This window comes from Neophocaena asiaeorientalis, unplaced genomic scaffold (assembly GCF_003031525.2).
Source record: "Neophocaena asiaeorientalis asiaeorientalis breed wild unplaced genomic scaffold, Neophocaena_asiaeorientalis_V1.1 scaffold56, whole genome shotgun sequence".
In the NCBI taxonomy this organism is placed as follows: domain Eukaryota; kingdom Metazoa; phylum Chordata; class Mammalia; order Artiodactyla; family Phocoenidae; genus Neophocaena; species Neophocaena asiaeorientalis.
The window spans coordinates 1,304,605-1,325,486 of NW_020175837.1; positions in this window are offsets into that span (position 1 = coordinate 1,304,605).

The window sequence follows — 20,882 nt, forward strand, 5'->3', positions numbered from 1 at the left end:
GAGCTTGCAACCAAGACATGGACTACATTGCATTCTCTTCTGGAAGCTCAACTGGGGAAGAATTCTCACTCAATCTCTAATTTCCTCGTGGTTGGAGGTTTGAGGGCCCGGGCTTTTTGAGGGTTGCTGGCTAAAGGCTGCCCCAAACTCCCAGTAGCCACTGCAGTTCCTAGCGGCCTCTTGCACTCCGTTGTACCTGGGTTTCTCCAGCCCAGCCTCTCCCTTCATCAAGCCCACAGGGAAGTCTCTGGCTCCAGTCTGTTCAGACAGATTCTTATGGAACAGAACTTAACCATGGCAGTGTTATCCCATCACCTTGGCTATATTTTATTGGATAGAAGGCAGTTGCAGGTCCCACCTCCACTCAAGAGGAAGGAATTAAACAAAGTTAAACACCAAGAGGTGGGGACAATGGGAGGGGCGCCTTAGGGTCTGTCTGCCACAGCGTGCCTCCTTTTCTGTGTGGGCTTCCTTTATGAGCAAGTATAGCCAGTGACTGTGGAAGAGTCGAAAATCACAATCCACCCTGTGTGCCAGACACTAAAATATGGTATTTCCTTTTTATAAAAGAGGTTGTTGGGATGCATAAAAGTTAAGTATTAATAAATTAGGGAAGATACTGAGAGCTCTGATTTGAAGCAGGTCTGGGTAACTTCGAAGCCTCTTCTTTTAATCAGTATGGCAGGATGTGACCCTAACTGTGGATGGACTGAACCCGTCAGTGGACAAGCTCACATCATGGCATTCTGAAACTACAGGTTTGCCTTGTGCTCGGGTGTTGTACACAAAAGCATCCTTACTCACAAAGGACCTAAGGAGAGGATGTGGAAAGGCAGTGAACGTTTGTAGTCATCGCTCAAAATGAATTTTCATCCGGTGCATGTAAAGGATGAAGAGCGTCGTCCTTGTTAATTGAAGATAGTAGCTGATGACTGAACCTCTCCTCAAGGAAGGTTCACTTGGGAAGATCTGGGTGGATAATGAATGATATTGGTCGGGGTAAGACCAGGCAGAACTATGGTATCAAACTCCAAATGCTCCGTAGCTTACAGCCAAGGTCTTAATTCTTGTTCACACTCTGTGTTCCTTGAGGGCCCTCTCTTCATCCTTGTCATTCTCACTCCAGGCTGCTCCAAACTGGTGGAGCAGCTGTCTGGAACACTACTTGCCACCATAGCAGAGGGAAAGAACGCTCCAGAAGGTCTCTAATGGCAATAAACTGTAGGAGAGAAGGGACACATGTCATTTATGCTCATGACTCATTAGTCAAAACTAGTCACTTGACCCCTCCCTCCCACAAGTGGGCCAGAAGGTACAAAGCTATATTGGGCCTAGAGGCACGAATGACTAACAGTGTTTCCATCCAGAGTCTCTGCCTTCCAAGTTAGAGATTGACACGACAGCTTCCCTGACCTGTTATTTTATAGATAAAGAAACAAAGGGACAGGTAAATAATAAAGTAGAAACAAAGTGCTGATTCTCAAGTCTTTTTTTATTCAATCAAAAATGTAAAGCAACCGTATGTTCTGGAAATTAATCCAGTTGTTGTCGTTGTTTGGTAGCAGTAGAGTCGGTAATGCAAATTCAGATTTTGGTGAGTTTCCAAGGGCAAGCGAATGTGATCAGCAACAATGAAGAGAAAAGGCCTGGTATGCCTTGGGAGTTGAGAAGTCTGCTCATAACAGCAAGCCCAGGGTGTTCACGAAGAGCAAGGGTAAAATGTTCCTGTCCAAGTCCACAAAGGACTCCAGATACGGGTGGTGTTCACGTTGAGAGTGGATATGATGTTGGCATTCATCGACACTAATGCTAAGATAGTTTTGTGAGATTCTGGCTTTTGAAATGAATCTTTTCAATTGCACTGGTTAATAACTACAGCATGAGTCTGGGAGCGATAACATATCCTGTTAATAAAACTTTATGTATGAGTATTTTAATGAATTGTTTCAGTATACAGAACCTCCAAAGAGAGCCAAGTTAGTGGTTGAAAACAGAGTAGGTTTCGGCCCTTACTAAGAAACTCAATGCTAACAACTGGTACAAAAATTAAAACGAAGAAAGGGACCTGTCCTACACACTAGCATTTTTGGAAGCCATTCTTTTAGACACTACGTTTTAGAATTTCCAGGCGTCTGTCTGTTGCTAGAATACCTACACACTTCGTGGAAGCTTTATTTGAAAATGCTGTGTACCTTGTCTAAAGGGCCAGCTGGGATGCCAGAAATAGTATCGGCTCTATTTATGTCTTTGGAGTAATTACAGTGGAATTTAAAGACTTAGTTTATAGATCCAAGAAGAAGATCTTCTGTGTACACTAAAAGGATGAATCCTTTCCAGACGACTTCTCATTTGGCTAAAGAAGAGCTTGCGGACGCATTTCATAACATCAGCCAAAGTTGTTTTTTAGCAAGACCTGGGTGGGATTCTTGCTGTTGATATCCAAATTAAAAAAAAAAAAGCCTTGATTTTAATCTATCCAAGGTACTTTGTTGTAGCTATGAAACCATGAATCAATTTTAAAGCTTTCACGGATGAAAGGAGATATTGAGACAAGTGCCTGCTATCTTTTGTTGAATGGCGGAAAAATATGTTAACCAATTTCCTGAGGGCTTTGCCTGGTGGACTTGACTTTTGTTTAGCTAATGTCTTGTTGGAATGCATCTCTGTTTTTTCCTATTCATGCCCTGCCTCTCACCAAAGGCCAGCGTGTGCATGTGTTCAAGGAGAAAGATGCAGTGTGTGTGGTCAGTGTATTTGTCTTCTCCTTGCTGGATGTAGGCTGGATTCTGCCCAGAGATGGGATGCTAAATACTGATGAAGCTGATGCTGGACCTGAGGGAGATTACATGATAGTATGCTTTTCGGACAAAGAATGAAAGAATGCTTATGTATAGAATCTGTTATACTGCCCACTTTCCCAGTCTTTTTAACTCTAAGAATAAAAATTAATTCATACTAAATGTGTCCTAGCACACAACAAACCTTTGAGAGAATTCATTTTCATCAACCTCTAAAAAGATCAGGAAAACTGCAACCCATCCATCCTCTTAAACTTTCCTGTGTGTTCAAGAGTCCCTCTTCTTATTATAAGCAATAACAGTGGCCTACACGCTTTGCTTGCTTACTTGGTATCAGACACCTTGTTTGATCCTAGAGGCTGCAATGATTACTAATCTAAACGTAGTCTTTGTTCCCGCAGATCACACTTTGTACTGTCCCAAACTTTGTCTAATCCTTAAGACAAAACTTTATTGTTGGTATTATGAGCCCGACTTTCTTGATGGAGAAACTGTGAGTCAAAAGAGATTGCGGGGCTTCTCTGGTGGCGCAGTGGCTGAGAGTCCGCCTGCCGATGCAGGGGACGCGGGTTTGTACCCCGGTCTGGGAGGATCCCACGTGGCGCGGAGCGGCTGGGCCCGTGAGCCATGGCCGCTGAGCCTGCGCCTTTGGAGCCTGTGCTCCGCAACGGGAGAGGCCACAGCAGTGAGAGGCCTGCGTACCGCAAAAAAAAAAAGAGGTTGCGTATCTTTCCTAAGGCCATAAAGCAAGCAAATGATCAAGATTCAAATGCAAGGCTCTCTAACTGCCTAGCCACCCCCAATTTTTTTTCCAACAGACTTTCCCTGTAACATAGAGTCAGATGGATTTGGGAGTATTCCAGCTAAAATTATCGTGGCCTATTTTGTGGAAATGGAGGTCTCCACCCTCACTGTGCTGGTTTGTGCTGTTGTCGATCTGGTCGAGCTAAGCATTACGCTTGCCCAAATCCCCTTCTCTTTATTGTCCTGGGCTAGCGTGGCCAGAAGAGAAGCTTGTGTGAAATTTGGGAGGCAGGGGGTGAAGCAGGAGCCATTGTACTCTGAGGAATTTTCATGGTTAGATGAGATACGCAGAGGGGCCCAGGGGTCCTGCCGGACCTTGTGCCCCTCCCCACCATGGACAGAGTTTCCTCCAGACTTCAGACCCGGCCCACAGAGGCCCAGGCCCTGTTTGATTCTTGCCTGCTGACCCACAGAGGTGGGAGTCACACAGAGATCAGAGCTCCCTAGATCTTTCAGCGAGCGGTCTCTTTCTAAAGGAATGTCCTTCGCTTCTCAGATTGCCCTGTAAGATCCATATTATCTCCCCAGGCCAGTGCTTCCAGCGATGTCCCAATGGCCTCTCTGTATCTTCTTTCCCCAACTCCTCCCACAGTTATTTAAGGTCCGCTTCCTATGAAAATCCCCTATTGCATGACACTGAGCATGGTTCTTGTTCTCTTCTAGACATATCCATTTATTCAACTGTTGGGAAACCCAGCATTGGCGGAAAGAAAACCCTACCCTGATTGACAGATACTGTCTTAGCTCAGCTTCATTTGAAGATGGCCCATTGTGGTTTAGGTAAGTCCTGGTGCCACTTCAATTTTCACAAAAGGATGTCACATCTGTTGTCAGCTCAAGTGATCATGTACCTGTCATGAATCGGGAACAAGAGACTGAAATCTTTACCAGACAGTCTTACTCTCACTGATTTGCTGCCGACCTTTATTAAAAGCTCTATTAAGAGAATTTAATTCATGGAGGTTACCTTCCTATGAAAGTGTTAAATTGAAGGTTTTAGTTCAGAGAATTGCATTGGCCCGACTGTGTAAAGTATTAAACATATTTGAATTAGTTACTAATGATTACAAATTGGGAGATTTCATTGAAAAGTCTGGATTTTCAATTTCTTTTTTAAAAATAGAAAGCTCCCATGTTACTGGGCCCACATTCCTAAGTTGCAGTATGCACTTCATTTTTGTTACTTGTTTGACCTCTTAGGCATCTGAACTGGTGACCCCCTGGATAGGCTCCGTTTTACTACTGGAACAAGGGTCATTAACATGTACACGGAGATGTACTATTTAAAGAAGCTAGGGAAAATCCCCACTGATTTGTTCCAAAGATGTTGAGGATGTGGTTACCTTATAGCTAACTTCCAGGGGTCAGATTTGGAATGGAACAGTGTGTAATTTGAGTTTCACGTCCAATGCATGTCCAGTCTTCTCTAAGTTTTGTTAGCCTCTGACGACACAGCTAGAGGCTAGACTTCTCACTGGCTTCCTGAAGGCCTGCACCACAGGCTACCCTGCTCATCAGCTGCTTGCACTTCCGGCCTGAGTTCTGCGGTGGGTGGGTGGGGGGGGCCTCCTTCTGAGCTTTGCACAGCCCACCGCCCTGTGGATGTTAGTGTGGTCTGCCTTGTAGGTTTCAGTTCCAGGCTTGGCGGCAGGGCTGGAGCGTTTCCTCCCATAAATGTATGATTTGCAACACTGTTGACTTTTGTTTAGCTTTCCTGTTTGTCATATCTTGCAATGCTTCCTTTTGGTTAAGAATATTTGGCAACTTTGTTGAAACAGGCTGGCTGCCTTAAATCAAGAATTTAAAAGTTTAATTTAGGTTGATTATTCTCTAAAGAAAAAAAAGGAGATGCTTTTCAGCATAAATTTTCACTTCCTCATTGCAGAAGATCTTTTTATCAGCTGATTTAGTTAATAGAGTTCTCTCAAGGAAGTGAGATCTTCAAGTATATGTAGAAATGGTTATATGTAAAGAAATACATATAAAGGGTCCAGCACAAAGTTAGAACACAAATATTAGCTTTTATTATTACATGTACAGTGTAAATTATATAAGTGATTATGTTTCCTCTTTTGCTTTGGCTTCTGGGAAGCTCCAAGGCAGATTTACAGCTTAATTATAATTACGTTGTAGAAATTACATTTATGCCTAATTACTGTATCTTTCATTACCCATGTGATATTTCTATCACTGTCCCCTGATTCTGATTAGTCCTCTTCTTCTATTAAACTATATTTATTTTTTTTTTTTTATAATCCATTGTAACATGATAGAGAAAAATGGAGTAATTCAACTTTTTATTGCATAAAACCAGGATTAGAGCTACAGTCTCCTAACAAGTATATTCTTCCTTAATCTCTGAAAAAACTTCAATTTACAATTAGAATCACAGCAATATTTCCCAAAATACAGATTTAAGTATAATTCTAACATTAAAAAAATCGCCTCTTGACAGATAAAATCTATACGTCTTAGCCTGGCTTTGAAACCTTCCTCAAAGTAGCTTTGGCCTGTGTCTTCTCTTGTATGACTCCCCCATGAAACTTCTGCCCTGCCCAGGTTGGACTGTTAAGGTTCAGCTCTTTCGCATCATGCAGCAAAGTGCAGGGTATACGGTTGGCAAAAAGAGGAAGGGGCCAAATCTTTGGGAGATGCACCGTGAGTAACAGCCCTCCTGAGTTTCCATGCCACTGGTGTGTGCACGGCTTTCTTTCTTCTTGTTTTAGACACCATTTAGGGGCAAACACGAGCAATGGGAACATTTTTGCAAATAAAAAAAGAGAAAGTCTGAAAACTGCAAATAAAGGTTGGATTCATTTTGGCTCTGTTTCTTATAAACAACTCAGAGCCTACTTAAGCTCTTTGCTGACCCAGGAGCACATCTGTGTGGAAGTGTTTTGTTTTACTTTTTTACAGTAAGGTTAATTTCCAAGCCCAGTGACTTTATGACCTTCTTCCAGTATGCTTCAGTTTTACCTCTGGATAATCTTGGTCCCCAACCAACTTATCCTCCCTTCACCCATTCACTCATTTTGATGAAGTCAGTAAATAGTTATTAAGTCCTTTTATGTGCCAGGCATACTGATAGGGTGAAGAACAAGATAGATAAATACTTACCTTCTTCACGAGGTTGGGAAGAGTCAAACCCAAAACCAATCACTTAAAAATATTTATAAGTTCAGATATTCATAAAACTATGTAGACATCTACATAAGAGGATAACTGTAATATAGATAAGTGCATAGCATTAAATGTATAAATTCAAAAGTAAGGTTAGGGTAAGGATTAGAAAATGAATATGCTGGGACCATGTGAGGTCATGGAAGGATTCTCTGAGGAAAAAGCATTTTGGAAGAGGAAAGGGGAAAAAGAAAATCAACAAAAGGAAATAGTTCCCCAAATTAGAGCACATTTTCTGAGATTGAGAAGTACTTGTAAAAGAGTGTATAATCTATATTACATGTTAATTGTGTGTGTATATACACACATATAATTAATATATAATATGGATTATAATATATATTATATAACTGTATTATATATGTCACATATATGTAGTTTAGACAGAATACAGTCAACAAGACAAATTTTAAGCTATTTATTACTTTCATATTTTAATTTTCTGTGATCATAAAAATTGTATGTGACACACTACCAAATGTAAAGTAGATAGCTAGTGGGAAGCAGCCGCACAGCACAGGGAGATCAGCTCGGTGCTTTGTGACCACCTAGAGGGGTGGGATAGGGAGGGTGGGAGGGAGACGCAAGAAGGAGGAGATATGGGGACATATGTATAGCTGATTCACTTTGTTATAAAGCAGAAACTAACACACCATTGTAAAGCAATTATACTCCAATAAAGATGTTAAAAAAATTGTATGTGACACAGATCCTATCAATTAAGAAAATAAACAGATATTTTCTCAAAAAGCCGTTAAATACCTACTAGATACCAAGCTCAGGATATGTATCCTTCAAGAGCATGCAGAATAATGAGACTAGGGAACACAAGAGCAAATGATTTCCCTGTGATGTGGGGATAGCTGTGAGCGAAATACACCTTTGGAGCCAAGGAGCATGAAAGAGGGTCACTGGCCACCTGGTGTTTTACGGAAAGCTTCCTGGAAGTGAAGATGCATGATCCCAAACTTAAGGATGATTAAAAGTTGAATAAGAGAAAGGAGAATAGCATGAGAAGAGGTAGAAAAGTAAGCAATAGTATGGATTTGTGACCATAAAGTTTGGGATGGATCTGCAAAAATTGAATTGGATGTTGCTGGCAAACAGATAATAGTAAACTCCAAATGAATGGTGGTACAATGAAAACTAGAGAAAATCTAGTGGAAAATAGAAAATCTAGAGAAAGTAGTGACCAATCAGCTACATAGTGAAGCAAGACGGTCCTAAGAATGGGACAGAGAGGGAACAGTCACTGAGGACCAGTGAGGACAGTCAACACGGGCAAGTGATTCCACATGGAATGAATGTTCCACAGTATCAAAGGTGGCCAGGGAAACCCTGCCCGAAAAGCACTGATGTGGTATCACTGTGCTTAGAAAGAAGAAGGTCTTTGGTGAAATTTCCAAAGATAGTAAGGGCTGGAGGCTGAAACAGTTTGAGGGGTTGTGAAGTGAAAAGGATGAAAGCAGTGAGTGGAGAGTCTTGCCATGACTTTTACAAGAAGTTTCACCATGCAGAGAAGGATGTGAGAGGGACTACTCACAGAGGACACATGAGCCCAGGGAGGTTTTTTCTGCTGTGGTTGTTTTGTTTTTCAAGTGTGCAAAGATTTAAACATTTATTTAGCCCAAGGGAAAGAAGCCAAGACAGAAGGGTTCGTTGACGATTAAACAGTAAATATTGTATTTGATTAATCATGGTCTTGAAGCAAAACAGATGGGATCAAGGGCAACACTGAAGATGTTGGCATTGAACAAGAGACAGGGCATTTATTCTCTGACCATGGAGACAAAGAGGTAGGGAAGGGACAGAGGAGCATGAATTTCTATGAGGCGAGGAGGGGCAGGAGGTTGAGGTGGTTCACACCTGATGACATAAAGTAAGATCGTATATCCAGAGACAGGCTGTGGGTCAAAGAAAAACTGGGACAAGAATGGGAGCCAACTCAGACCAAATTCAAAGATTGATGAACAAAGTTGAAAGTGGCCCAGCTGAAGCTGAAGGTCACGAATGTGGTGAGGTGGTAATGTGCCCTATTAAGTGAATCTCTTCAGCAGAATGCAGCCATTTAGGAATAGAAAAGAAGATATCAGACGTGGATCTGAGATTTTTTTCCTGGAAGGAGTAACAGGCAGTGGGAGGAGCTTGAAGGAACGTGGGCTGGGGGAGGGGTGTGGTTGAACATGTTAGTAAAGTAGTAGTTCTGGATGTCACCGTTTCATCTGGGTTGGATCAGGAAAGAAGGCATACTGGAGGGTTGAACAGTCAATGAGAAAAGAAAGATACACTATCCTAGGTTCTCTATGAGACAGAGAACAGTATCGTGGCAGGAAAATAACGTCAAATATTTATGATGTGCCTGGGAATGAAAACAGGCATTCTAGTCCTAATATTTCATGTGTTTCCATAAATATTGCTAAAACTAAATCAACCAAGTTGAACCCACCAAGGACCAAAGATGTTTCCTGAATCAATAAAAAGTTGTGCTGATTATTTAGATATTGCCATTGTGTAATGCTGGTGGTAAGTGCTGAATTTTCAGGTAATAAACTATGTGAGCTAAAGACTGATTCTAAAGTGGATTTGCTTATTCCCTCGTCCTCCTAATCATGAAAATACATGACCAATAAGTCTACAGACTACACCAAATGTGCACATCTCCCTTTAGTAAGAAAAGATGGTTTTATTAAACTAAAACTTCAGAAGGAGATTCCTTTTCATAGATGATCAAAGTCTGTGGATGAAATTTTCACTAATCAATAAGGACCACACATTTGAAGGACTGATTGTCCAAAGGGGCAGGAGTTCCTGAACCCTTGAAGAGGATGCCTTGTCACTGTGGCTCAAATCCTTTGTGAAGCAATAGAAAAGGTAATACAGGGATGATAGTAAAGCCCCTTTGGCTGTCTTTCACAACCTTCTAGACTTTTGGATTTTAACTTTATGTGAAGATAGTAAAGAAACTTCAATGTATATCTAGTATTTATTAATTTCTCAAACTTTGGAGATCATTTAACTCTGTTGATGTTTTGTGCACTGTGGAAAGAAAATAAAGAAGAAATTACTGAGCAAGATGGCAGATACAAGCTTCTTTTTTTTTCTTTTTTAAACATCTTCTCCCCAAAGAACACTGATTTTGACAATCATCCAAGAGTACCACTATGGAAGTCCAAGTGTCCAGCAGAGAAGTTTCAGCATACGGAGCAAAAATATCCATGATTAGACACCTTGAAGAGGGTAAGAGGAACAGTTTCACTCTACCATCCCCCCTCACCAAAGGTGGCACAGCTCAGTGCCAAGAGACCACCTTGGCCTGCAGTTTCTCCCATGGGGGAATATAAGAGTGTGTGAATGGGTGCCTGGTTTCCCCAGCTGGGCAGGATTCTGCCCGAGTTCCACCTCTTGCTTGCCCCATCCAGGGTACTGAGGTGAGCTGCATGCCTCAGGTGTGGGAAGGGGCAGGGAGAATAGCAACCAGGGCTTGGAACACATTCAAGAGATGTGGACCCTACTAACCCCTTCACGGACACCATCCGGGAGCCTGCCACAAGCCACTGGGGATGCCTTGACTGCAGATCCCCCCAGTGGCCCACAGGCACGCCCACTGCTCTGTGCCTCCTATGGTTGGCTCCCTGTTCACTCCCTCAGCAGTGGCAAGTGTAAACCTTTGCAGGCAAGTTAGTGGGCACGCACAGAAAGCCAGCCTGACTCTGCAGGACTGGGAGAAAGCACACAAGCGTGAGCACTCAGCAACACCCTAGAGAGAGGAAATGGAAGAATGTCAGCACTCAACCTGGCTTTGCAGAGGGAACAGAAAGCGCAAAACCTTAAGAATTGCCCCCAAAGAGGGCACAAGAAGTGTGGAGTAGGCGCATCTATAGAAAAGGCCTGAAAAGCCTCAGAAGTCTTAGCAGGGATGACAGAAGATATTGTTCTCCCAAAGCCAGTCAGTAAAGAATGGAGGAGGTGGGCTGCTTCTTCAAATGTAGAGATGACAACACAGGACTTCAAGGAACATGAAAAATCAAGGAAACATGACACCACCAAAGGAACACAGTAATTTTTCAGTAACTGACCTCAAAAAAAGATCTGCCATTTTGCCCAGAAAAAAGTCAAAATAGTTGCTCTAAGGAAGCTTGGTGAGCTACAAGAAAACACAGGAAGACAGTTCAATACATTCAAGAAAAGAACTACATGAACAAAATGAGAAGTTTAACAGAGGTAGAAATCATAAAAATTCCAGCAAATGCTGTTGCTGAAGAATACAATGAGTGAAATGAAAAATGCAATAGCAAGCATTGTTAACAGCGGACTTGATCAATCAGAAGAAGGAATCTGTGAACTCTAAAAATAGGTCATTTGAAATTATGCACCCAACATTGAAGCACCTAAGTGTATGTTAAGCAAATACTAGGAGATCTGAAAGAGGAAATAGACAACAGTATGTTACAGTAGCAGACTTCATTAACCACTATCAACAATGGATAGGTTATCCAGATGAAAAATCAGTAGGGAAATATTGAACTTGAACTATACTTTAGACCTAATGGACTTAAAGATCAATACAGAACAGTCCATCTGACAGTAGCAGAATACATTCTTCTCAAGTGTGCATGGGACATTCTCCAGTATAGATCACATGTTAGGCCACAAAGCAAGTCTTAACAAATTTTAGAAGACTGAAATAATACCAAGCATCTTTTCTGACCACAGTGGTATAAAACTAGAAATCAATAACAGAAGGAAAATTCACAAATATGTGAGATTAAACAACATGCCCCTAAACAACCAATGAGTCAAAAAAGAAATCCATAGGAAAAAATATATACATACATCTTGAAATACAACATACCAAGTTTACAGAATGAAGAAAAAAAAAGTTCTAAGAGGGAAATGGATAGCAATAAATACCTACATTAAGAAAAAATTAAAATTTCAAATAAATAATTTACATCTCAGGAAACTAGATAAAAAGAACAAACTAAGCTCAAAGTTAATAGAAGGGAATAACAAAGGGAGCAAAAATAAATGGCATAGAGACAATAGAAAAGGTCAATAAAACTGAGCTGGTTTTATCAAAAAATAAACAAAAGTGACAAACATTTAGCAAGACTAACCAAGGAAGAAAGAGATAAGATTCAAATAAATAAAATCAGAAATGAAGGGGACATCACAGCTGATACTGCAGAAATACAAAGGATCATGAGAGGCTACTATGAAAAATTATACACCAACAAATTGGATGACTGAAAAGAAATAAATTCCTTGAATCATACAACCTATCAAGACTGAATTATGAGGAAATAGAAAATCTGAACAGACCAGTAATGAGTAAGGAAATTGAATCAGCAATCAAAAACCTCCCAACAAAGAAAAATCCAGGACCAAATTGTTTCAGTGGTGAATTCTACCAAACATTTAAGAAAAATTAATACCAATTCTTTTCAAACTCTTCCAAAAAATTAAGAGGAGGGAACACTTCCATACTCATTTAATGAGGGGAATATTACCCTGATACCAAAGCCAGACAAGAACACAAAAAGAAAAGAAAATTACAGGCCAGTATCCGTAATGAGCATACATGCAAAAACCCTTAACAGAATACTAGCAAACTGAATTCAACCACACACTAAAAGGATCATACACCACGATCAAGTGAGATTTATCCCAAGGCTGCAAGGATGGTTCAACATCTGCAACTCAATAAATATGATGCACCACATTAGCAAAATAAAGGATAAAAACCATATGATCATATCATAAATGCAGAAAAACAATTTGACAAAACTAAACATTTTTATGATAAAAACTCTCAAGAAATTAGGTATAGATGGAATGTACCTCAACATAATAAAGGCTGTATATGACAAACACAGCTTACATCATACTTAGTGATGAAAAGCTTTCAACTTTTCCTCTAAGATCAAGAATAAGACAAAAGTGTCCACTCTCAACACTTGTACTGGAAGTCCTAGCCAGAGCAATTAAGCAGGGAAAAGAAATAAAAGGCATCCAAATCAGAAAAGAAGTAAAACTGTCTCTGTTTGCAGGTGACATTATAACATACAGAAAACCATAAAGACCCCATGAAAAAAACTGTTAGAACTGATAAAATTAATTCAGTAAAGTTGTAGGATGCAAAATCAACGTATAAAAAAGTGTTGTGTACAACACTAGGAATGAACTATTTGAAAAAGAAATTAAGAAAGTCATTCCATTTGCGATAGCATGAAAAAGAATAAAATATTTAGGAATAAATTTATTCAAGGAGGTGAAAGATCTGTATACTGAAAACTATAAACAATTGATGAAAAAAAATCCATCTTCATGGATTGGAAGAATAAATATTGTTAAAATGTTCATAGTGCCCAAAGTAATCAAGAGTCAGTGTAGTCTCTACCAAAATTCCAATGGCATTTTTCACAGACACAAAACAAATAATCCTAAAATTTGGATGGAACCACAAAAGACCCCAAATAGATAAATCAATCTTGACCAAGAAGAGAAATGCTAGAGGTGTTACAATTTTTGATATCGAGCTATATTACAAACTGTAGTAATCCCAAAAGTATGGTATTTGCATAAAAACAAACACACACATCAGTGGAAAAGAATAGAGAGCCCAGAAATAAACTCACACATATATGGTCAACTAATTTCAACAAAGGTGCTAATAATACACAATCGGGAAATGATAGTCTACTCAGTAAATGGTGTTAGGAAAACTGGATATCCCCATATGAAAAAAAAATGAAATTGGACCCCTATCATATGCCATACACAAAAATCAACTCAAAATGTATTAAATGTAAGGCCTGAAACTATAAAACTATTAAAAGAAAACATAGGGGAAGAGGTCCTCGACATTGGTCTTAAACATGATGTTTTGGATTTGACACTAAAAGCAAAGTCAACAAAAGCAAAAATAAACAGTTGGGACTACATTAAACTGAAAACTTTCTGCACAGCAAAGGAAACCATTAACGAAATGAAAAGGCGATCTGTAGAATGAGAGAAAATATTTGCAAACCATGTATCAGATAAGGGGTTACCATCCACAATACATAAGGAACTCTTAGAACTCCATAATCCAAATAACTGGATTAAAAAAATGAGCAAAGGACCTGAATAGACATTTTTTCCAAATAAGATGTATAAATTATCAATAGGTACATGAAAAGGTGCTCAGCATCACTAATCACCAGAGAAATGCAAAGCAAAACCACAATAACATATCACCTCATATCTGTTGGACGTCTGTTATCAAAAAGCAAGAGATGAAAAATGTTGGCAAGCATGTGGAGACAAGGAAACCCTCCTACACTGTTGGTGGGAATGTAAATTGGTGCAGCCGCTATGGAGAACAGTATTGAAGTTCCTTAAAAACTTACAAGAAGTACCATAGGATCCAGCAATCCCACTTATCCAGATGAAAGGAAATCCCTATTCCCTAGAAATCTGTACTGCCATATTCATTGTAGCATTAATCACAATAGCCAAGATATGGAAACAACCTAAGGGTCTGTTGGTAGATGAATAGATAAAGAAAACATGGTATATATAAACAAAGGAAAATTATTCAACCTCAAAATAGAAGGACATCCTGCCATTTGTGACAACATGGATGAACTTGAGGACATTATGCTATGTAAAATAAGCCAGGCGGAGAAAGACAGATACTGTATGATCTCACTTATATGTGGAATTTTAAAAAGCTGAACTCATAGAACAGAGAGTATGAGGTGGTTGCCAGGGTCTAGGGGAAACGGAAGAGGTTGATGAAGGGTATAAATTTTCAGCTCTAAGAGAAATAAGTTTGAGGATCTATGTACAGTGTGATGACTGTAATTAATAATCCGATACTGTATACTTGAAATTTGCTAGGACAGTGGATCTTAAGTGTTCTCACCAAAAAAAAAAAAAAGTATGTGAGGTAATGGATGTGTTAATTATCTTGATCGTGGGAATCATTTCACAATATATGCGTATATCAAATCATCATGTCATACACTTTAAATACATTACAATTTTGTGATGTCTTGTGAGCAGGACCTCACATATGCTTCACTCCTCCCCAGGTGGCTTCCATTGCATCTACTTCCACCCCTGGTAGTATTTTGCAGTTGGATGTTGGATTTCCAGATAGCTGAGGGCCTGAAAATGCAATGTATATTCTCTCGGTATCAGCCTCCCAACCTGCTCCCCTAGATTCAATGTCAAGGCACCTAATGAGGAAGGGGGTTGAATTTGTCATGCCTCTTAAGTGCAGGTAGCTGCTGAGCAGGGCTCCAGGATATAGGGTCTAAAGTCATCTTAATGCCCTTCCTCCAGTGAGCTCAAGCAGCAACCCAAATTCTACTGGGTGTCTCCCAACTCCTCAAGCTATTTTCTGAAATGTTTTTCTGCTCCACCAAATCTAAAACATTCTCTTCCATTTACTTTTCCCCTTAATTTTTTAAACCCAGGAGTATTTTAAAAGAAAATGTTATCCATATGTTTTTGATTCATTTACACTTAAATCATTAAAAGCCTGTTTTGCAAGAGCTTTTTGATGTCCAGAAAGTTTTTTTTTTCTGAGTCCTTTTTATAAGTCATTTAAAGCTGGTCTCCCTTCCCTTTTCCTCCTGCTCTGTCCTTCACTTGCAAAACAAAAAAAAGAAAATTGAATTTTGCTGGGAGCAGATGATTTTTAACCCCAAGAGATGGGGTCTATCAAAACCTCAGCCCACACATTATCAATTTATTTCTAAACTAGGATGGGTGCGTACTTGTGCTCAAAAACTCAGACACCAGGTAGTTAAATGTAATGCCTTCCCATGGTCATATAAGTTCATGAAATTGTGACCTTTTTTGTTAGCAATCTTTCTGCCAAAATAAACGATACTCTTCAAAGTCTGTTTACAATCCCCTCATTCCTCACAATACACGATGTACACAACATGCATCGTGTGGCCATCCTGCTCTCTCTCCTATCCCCCAAGCACCCCAAGGGCACGCTTTCACGTGCACGCTTCCAAGTATTCTTAGATAGTCAATTCCTGAATATGGATTCTAAGCTCCACCTAACTCAGCTCATCTAGACAGTAAAATTGTGCCTGGAAGTGGAGAAAAGAACATTATGCAGACTTTTGGGGGGGTCTCTGAATTATTTCCTTAGCTACTGAGAAAAGTATGCTTTGCGGGGGAATTAATTATGTGGAGAGTGTTATTTGTTCCAACCCTTGCTTTTATGTATAAGCATCCAGGTATTCGATTTTGTAGAGCAATATCATGTGAGGCTTTCACACTGGATTTTCTCTTGTATCTTCCCACAGTAATTTTGAGCATCGCATTACTGAGCCCTTTTGCCCTTCAGAGTATACCACACTATGGTGCTGAAAAGTTAATGAGCAATTTTTTCCCCTGTGAATATTCTATGCCAGCCAAAACTTATACACAAAACATTAATGGTAGTACTAATGGGAAAATGAGTTATCAAATTATGAGCTATTTATAATTAAATAGTTGTATGTATAACACCGTATAGCATAAGTCGAGGAAATCTACATCCCCTTTAACTTATCAATTTAACTTGCAGAAATTTATGAAAAATGAACAGTGATAAATTAGTATAAAGATTTAGCTTCAGGTGTTTGTTTCTAGTGGTGAAATATTTGAAATAAAAGAGAACTCACTCAATGTAAATAATTTAGGGATTGAATCAATGAAGCAAAGTGTTTTATAAAAAAGTAATAGGGCTTCCCTAGTGGCGCAGTGGTTGGGAGTCCGCCTGCTGATGCAGGGGACGTGGGTTCGTGCCCTGGTCCGGGGGGATCCCACGTGCCACAGAGAGGCTGGGCCCGTGGGCCCTGGCTGCTGGGCCTGCACATCCGGAGCCTGTGCTCCGCAGCGGGAGAGGCCGCAGCAGTGAGAGGCCCGCATACCACAAAAAAAAAAAAAAAAAAAAGTAATAAAATGTAACTATGATATGGTTCTAGGAGAATGTATAATGATACAGGAAGTTTGTAGTATATTGAATGTAAAATGTCAATTTTATGAGAGAATTACCACATAATTCTATGTTGAGCCTAAATAAGGGTGAAAATAATCAGAACTAAGATTAAGACACAAAGGATAAGTTTAATTTTCTCTTTTTACTGTATGTATCTTAAAAAATTCCTACAGTGTACCTGCAATATACTTTTGTAATATATTTTTATATTTAAAAAATTTACAGTGTCTTCTTGTTAAAAAGCAAATGGCAAAAGAGATTTCTGCCACACAATTCTTTAATCTAGGACATATGTGCTTTTTTTCTGAGAGTTCAATGTACAAACACTTTCTGATTGTATACGCTTGTCCAAATCTCTATACCAAATGCTGATCTTTCACCTTTCCTAACTTCCACTGAGGATGAACTATATGCTAATAATTTCATCTTTCTCTGATCCTTCAAAACAGTAGATGGTGGCATCTATTGGAACTAACTTGGAGTTAATAGTCCTCCTTATAATGATACAGGATTTAATCTCTGGCAGTATGAATAAACACTAGGACCTCCGTACCACATAAGAGTCTTGATCAGTGAATTAGTGACCAGGTAAAATTCCAAACAGTACATGCTATATTAAGTAGTGTTCTCTATAGCAGATTTGTGTTTTGGGCCCTAGTGATTTTCTCCCTAAATTTTATGATAATTATATAATTCTATAACTTAAATAATAAATCATTTCTCTAGTCCCAGTTCATAAAAGCACTTTTTCATAGAAAAAGCACCTTATTGTGTACCACTGGCATTGTCATTTTGTCCTGCCATCAAGTTACCACCTCCCTTTATTTTTTGTTGCCACCAAAAACCTCAGAAATACTAATCACTTCCACCAAGAGAAGGTTAAACACAACTGACTCTCTCTCAAGTCATACTTATCTCAGTTAATCCTCACAAGAACCCTATGAGGCAGACACAGTTATTGTCCCCATTTTACAGATGGGGAAACTGAGATCCACAGAAATTAGGTAATTTGCCTAATGGAGCACAGACAGTAATTAGCAGAGGGAGGATTTAATCCTAGTCCAACATCCACGTTCTTAGCCCACGTGTTGGCCTCCTCACCACCTTGAAAGCGATGATGCCCGCAAAGCGCTGAGCACGGTCCCTGGTACTCACCCACATGGAACGTGCCATGCCTAAGGAACATAAAGAAGGAGAAAGGAAGAATCCTTGTGCTCTCACAAGTTTTCAGAGTATCTCTATTAACTTCTTAGATAATTACACAAGCTAGGGTATCCGCTCCATTTCATTTCCACATCCTGTAAACTTGATATACGATTTCTGGCAATATAAATATTATGATAAAATTTAATTGCTATAAAACTATTTGGAGATCCTATAATCCATTATAATGTCTATCACAGTGGACTTTGGCCAACTGGAAGGAAGACTATCTGAATAACCTGTCCCACTGCTGAAACTGGCTAAGGCATTACGGAATTTAGTGTCTCCATTTGTTTGTGTATTTAGATTATTTCACAAGACCTAAGGAGAGCTCATGTTTATCATTGTTTTAGCATATTTTCATTTCATGACATGAGAGTTTTTGTTAATATTAAACATACACAATGGTATAGGCACCCTCCCTGTTGTGTCAGTATTTTACAGCCCATTTCTTCACTGAAATGTAATGAATCAAGGAAGAAAAACTGTAGAGAGCTAGACTGTTGTATGATTGCACCATTTGAATCTCAAATCATATGTGATCTCGTCTGACTTCTAAGTGCATCAGGATTAATAAAGAATCCATGAAAATTTCTTTTAGCACCAAGGATGGGTGTGGTAAATATTTTAGGTTATGACTATTATTAAAAATAACAACAAAAATAAAATTCTTCCATGCCATTATTTCAATAATTAATATTTAAGTACATGAGTGCGAACTTCATATCTGAATTACATTAAGGTCTGAAAATTGCATTTTTAGAAGACTTTATTTTATTTATTTTTATTTTTTTTAAATAAATTTATGTATTTATTTATTTTTGGCTGCTTTGGGTCTTCGTTGCTGCGTGCGGGCTTTCTCTAGTTGCGACGAGCAGGGGCTACTCATCGCGGTGGCTTCTCTTGTTGCGGAGCACAGGCTCTAGGCACATGGGCTTCAGTAGTTGTGTCACGTGAGCTCAGTAGTTGTGGTGCACGGGCTTAGTTGCTCCGCAGCACGTGGGATCTTCCCGGACCAGGGCTTGAACGCGTGTCCCCTGCATTGGCAGGCGGATTCTCAAGCACTGCGCCACCAGGGAAGCCCCTAGCAGACTTTATTTTTCAGAGCAGTTTTAGGCTTGTAACAAAACTGAGAGGGAGGTACAGAGATTTCCCACATACCCACTGTCTCCACACATGCACAGCCTCATCAACATCACTCACCAGAGCAGTACATTTTTTACCAAGGGTGAACCTACACTGACACATAATAGTCACCCAAAGACTGTAGTTTAAGGTTCACTCCTGGTGTTGTATACTCCATGGGTTTAGACAAATATATATAATGACATATCCATCATCATAAGCTATTACAGATATTATGATAGTACAGAGTATTTTCACTGCCCTAAATTCCTCTGAGATCTGCCTATTCATCTCTCCCCTCACATAAACCCCTATCAGCCACCAATCTTTTTACTGTCTCTGTAGGTTTGCCTTTTCCAGAATGTCATATAGTTGGAATCATACAGTATGTAACCTTTTCAGATTGGCTCCTTTCACTTAGTAATTTGCACTTAAGTTTTCCCTTATCTTTTCCTGGCTTGATAGCTCATTTCTTTTTAGTGCTGAATACTGTTTCATTGTCTGGATGTACCACAGTTTATTTATCCGTTCGCCTACTGATAGACATCTTGTTTGCTTCCCAGTTTTGGAAATTATGAATAAAGCTGTTATAAACATCCATGTACAGCTCCTTTAGGTAAATACCTAGCTGCATAATTGCTGGATCATGTAGTAAGAGTATGCTTAGTTTTGTAAGAAACCATCAAACTGTCTTCCAAAGTGGCTGTACCATGAAACTTGCATTTTCAAAAATCTTTGTACTTATTTCCAGATTTCAGAGTTGTCCCTTGCTGAGTGGACATGTGGAAGTGAACATACAACCAAATATATCATGAATTATTTCACATCTTCTTTCTCACAGCATCCTTTAAACAGAGGACACAACTAAGTCTCTCAGAAAGCAATTCACCAAGAACAGCCACTCAGCAGCAATTAGGTCAAAAAAAAAAAAAAAAACTACAGAAAAAAAAAAGCGCTGCACTGCCTTTCACGGGCAACCAAATATAAAATAAATAGCCACATTATGTTATATAAACTTTATAATTATAGTATAAAAATCTTAGATGCTTCTTTACAGTCTGTGTTTTGACTCTCTCATGAAAAGGATTCCGTGGTTAGACTGGCCTCCACCCTCATCTCCCATCAGGCAACCATTGTCTAAAGGTGCAATGCTTGGAAGCAATGGTACTTAGTTAGCTTCTGAAGGGTTAAAGAAGTCAAACACTCAAAAAACAGGGGAGAAAAATGCACAAAGGAATCCTCTTAGGGTCTGTTGAAGATTAACAGACCACCACACAAAAGCCCCCAAAACATCCTTCAACCTTCTGAAAAAATGTACTAAAAATGTTACCATGGGAACAACCAGTTAAATAAACCAATAAAAGAGGACAACGATCTACACCTCAACCAAACTACACAATTTAAAAAAAAAAAAAAAGAAGCACCATAAATCACTCAAGTTCTAAAGGTAGCCAGAAAGGTGGAAGGTAGAGAAAGGTATAGGAGAGAAAGGAAAATAAAAACCCTTAACCCATGGTAATTAAAACAATGATAAAATAGCACAAATAAAATTAATAATAGGGTCCAAGACTGAAAATAGCACCCATAATGTAAATACAAATGCACTTTTTATTTGGTGATATTAAAGAGCTGTTTGTGATTTTTATCCTAAAATTGTGGATTTGCACTAGCAAAATTTGGAGGAGTATAGAAATTGTTTATAAGGCTGGCTAATTATTTCTGTGGGAAATAAATCAAATAGGATCATGGACATACCATGGAGCTCTCTTGTGGCTTTAAGA